This window comes from Fukomys damarensis, unplaced genomic scaffold, assembly GCF_012274545.1.
Source record: "Fukomys damarensis isolate Sample0158 unplaced genomic scaffold, DMR_v1.0_HiC HiC_scaffold_61990, whole genome shotgun sequence".
Taxonomy (NCBI): domain Eukaryota; kingdom Metazoa; phylum Chordata; class Mammalia; order Rodentia; family Bathyergidae; genus Fukomys; species Fukomys damarensis.
In genome coordinates, this window is record NW_022962902.1 from 1 (window position 1) to 3,709 (window position 3,709).

Below are 3,709 nucleotides of genomic sequence, written 5' to 3' on the forward strand. Positions count from 1 at the left end.
TTATTCATTAGTCACTTAAAGTAGTTCATAATCACCTACTCTGTGGTAGGTATTGATTTATATTTTGAGTTTAAAATCAGAAGCAAAAATAGAAATAATGTTGCCTAAGGGGTGTGTATGTTTTTCTCTGACAAGTACAAGGAAGATGAATGAGAAAATATGTAGTAAACTAGTTGGAAACATCAAGAAGTGATATTTGGGATGGGATCTGAACACGGGGTAGAAGAGCGCATTTGGGAGGAAAGATGGTGCAGCATCCATAGAAACTTTTTCCACGGAGGTATTCATTACACTTTAACCATGGTTCATACAGAAAGGTCAGCCTTATTTTCTACATAGGCCAAATGAAGAATTTTGTCTCTATCCAAATAACAACTGTAGCTCAAGTGCAAAAATTATTTGTGTTAGAATGCTTACTATCATAGTATCTTTTATAATATGTGCATATTCATAAAAACATATGCACATATATGTATATTTTATATACTTTACAGTATGAAAAATGCACACCAAATATTTAATAGTATTTTCATCTGGAAAGTGGGATTATCAAATAGGGGAACATTTCCCTTATTATATTACAATATTATTTGACCTGATTAAAATGATTTATAAATTTATTGTAAAAACAATATGGAAGAACGATGAAATTCAGTGAAACAAATTCGGATCAATGTAAATAAAAGCCACTGGCAATTAAAAAAAAGAAAGGAATAAGTGGTCATTTTTCTTTACATATTTTTGTTCAGTAGATCTTTTTATACTATTTTTTATTTTCTTTTATCCATTCATTTACTTAATTTGAAGCAATCTTGCTTTTCCTCCCTTATTTTTTACGTAGAATTGGCTTTAACTTTATTTAAAAAATTTTTTGTGTGCTAGTTTATTAATATAGGTGAAATTTTATGAAACAGGTTTTATAGTTCAGGAAGAAAAATCTGAGAAGGAAAATGAAAAAGGAGAACACATACAATCTAGAATGTGTGACACAATTACATTATTGTAAGTTTATACATTTATGCAGATATGTGTAATTGTTCTTCAAACTTAAAGTCAATTTTTTGAAAAACCAAAATACTCTGGCATCATAAACCTTTATTTCACTTCTGTATGTCTTTTCTGTGTTGATGATTCTTAAGAAAGTCATGGAAAATTTCTGAAGTAGAGGTTTTGAAGAGATGGACATAAAAAAGGAAGCAATCAATTTCATTAGAACCTGTACTTCTGTTTATCATTCAACAGTTGCATAAGTGGAAAAATGCAGTGAATGAGTTATCTCGTGCTATCCATCTTCAGCCAGATGGAATTCAACTATATATAATAAGGTATGAGCATACACGTTGAGTTCTGTCCAGGATAACTTAGCATCTGAGCGAGCAGTTGGGACCTTTACTTCTTTCTTGATTCTTCCAACCTCTTCATTGTACATTTAATCTCCAGCAGTGAGTCTCCCCAGCCAGTAAGCCACGTGTACGTCTTAGCTTTGCTAAGCTTAAAGTAACTTCCTACATAAAATAACCAGGTCTTTTCTTTACTCTGTCTTGCATCAAAACACAACTGTTTACTTATGTCTTTAAGGCTTTTCTAATATCTATCTATATCTATATCTATATCTCTCTATATGTAAGTAAGATAATACATTTTGAACATATGTTTTGATTTCGTCCACAAAGGTACCAAGCATAACCCTCAGCTAATGGAGCGGAAAAAAAAAAAGACACATAAAATTTTATTTCAGATGTAGTAGAACTTGCTATAAATGAACTCTTCACAAGTAATCACTACCAAAATCATACTTTCTAAGGATTGGTAGACGTTGGAGAATGAAATGGAACAGTGGTTTCTGATAAAGGCTTGCTTTGTGCTTGAACTAAATTTTGGCAACTTATATATATTCTTTCTACTTTTTATGGTCCTTTATTTTAAAATAATTTCTCAGCAATAAAGTGGAACATTTTAAATATAGATAGTTACGAGGGAAGATTTAACTATTTTCTTTTTAACATCATGGGTCCTAAATTGTTTTATCACATCTCCATGCTAATTTTCACACTGCTATAAAAATGCCTATAATTTTCACACTGCTTTTTATGCATATATACAAAATGGGCACATGTATTGTAACAATGAAAATGTTAAGGAACTTATTGTGAGAAACTTAGCTTTAGAAAAATTATTTTATCTGCTTAGAATTAAGCAACTGTTATTTCTTCCAGAGGACAATATCTTCTTATGATGAAATGTTATGATCTTGCAAAGTTTACTATTTATCAAGTAGCAGAGATAAACAAAGGTAAATATAATTAATACAAAAGTGTAGTTTTGGGTTATGTAATATCTACTTAAAGTTTTTACACTACTTGTGACAGCTATGTATGAATAACATGAAGGCTTCTTCCCAATGACAAAGATTTTGAAACTTCAGTTTCCCATACATAACCAGCTGGTAAAATGATTCATACTATAGTGAATTTTGTGAGCAAGGTTACTACAGGATACACAGGCTTCCCATTTCACTGCTTTGATTTATAATGTCCTAATGTTTTCTGGTAGTAAATAGATTTTAGCATAATATCGATTGATTCATATTATAAATAAAGATTATTGAATTGATTTGCTTTCTTTAATAATACATTTTAAACCTATGACACTTGGCAGAGGTATTGATAAATTTTCTTTTCCTTTTAGGTCTCATTGGGTTGAGTCCCATTCAACAAGCACACATTTATTCATTTTGTGAAAACCATGACAAGGCCATTCAGGTCTTGGATGGGATATCGTGGCATAGGTCGGAGATGACCATGTTTACATTATTAGCAAAAGCCCAAATGAAGGCCAAGAAAATCAAGGTGAATACAATTTCTGAATAACCTTTGTTAAACCTACTAATGAAATTCCTATATCGTACTTAGTACGGCGTGTAAATAATTTTGTCGCAAAACTAAATTACACTATTTATGTACTATTTATACCAACATTCATTAGACTCTTTACTCATTCATTCTGTTTTAACTAACATTTGTGTTATTTCCTTTTTTTCCTGTTCAGAATATGGTTCATCTAAATATTCATTTTTATGTCTTTTGTTAATATATGGAGGGCATTTTCAGGAAATATTTCTAGCAGTGAAATTGCTAGCATGTAGAGAGTGTGTACATTTAACTTTCAAGAACATAATGAAAATTTAAGGAACTTATTGTGAAAAACTTTGCCTTAGAAAAATTATTTTATACTCTTGAAATTAAACAACTATTATTTCTTCCAGAAGACGTATCTTCAGTAGGGTCAGACCAATATATTCCCCCATCAGCACTGTGTGAGTGTGCCTGTTGCTCTGTTTCCTCAATCGTAAATGGTGTTCCAGACTTTATTTTTGCCAATTTGATGGATAAAAGCCAATGCCTTGCTATGTTCTAAATTCACATCTCTCAGTTTGGGTATCAGATTGAATGTCTGTTTTTCAGCTGCTTATGTTTCCTGTTGTATCAATTTCCTATACATTTATACACATTTTGTTTGCATTCATGATTGTAGACATTAAAAAGATAAATTCTATATTATTAGTCCTTGTGTTCCCTGTGTCTTCACATAATTTGTGGCTTGGTTTTTAATTGTTTTCTGTGTCTTTTGATGAACAGAGATTCTTAGTTTTTTAAATTGAGTTTATTGGTACATTTTAGGTATACAGTACAGTTACATTCATTATTGG

The 3,709-nt window shown here is 30.8% G+C and overlaps 1 long non-coding RNA gene across 1 annotated transcript; it reads left to right on the forward strand.

Annotated features, from left to right (window-relative positions):
- The first annotated feature begins 1,136 nt into the window (after window positions 1–1,136).
- Window positions 1,137–2,844, forward strand: LOC104865901. The gene is made up of 3 exons (XR_781304.1): window positions 1,137–1,325; window positions 2,217–2,293; window positions 2,689–2,844. It is a non-coding gene; the product is annotated as an uncharacterized LOC104865901 (long non-coding RNA).
- Window positions 2,845–3,709: the final 865 nt, after the last annotated feature.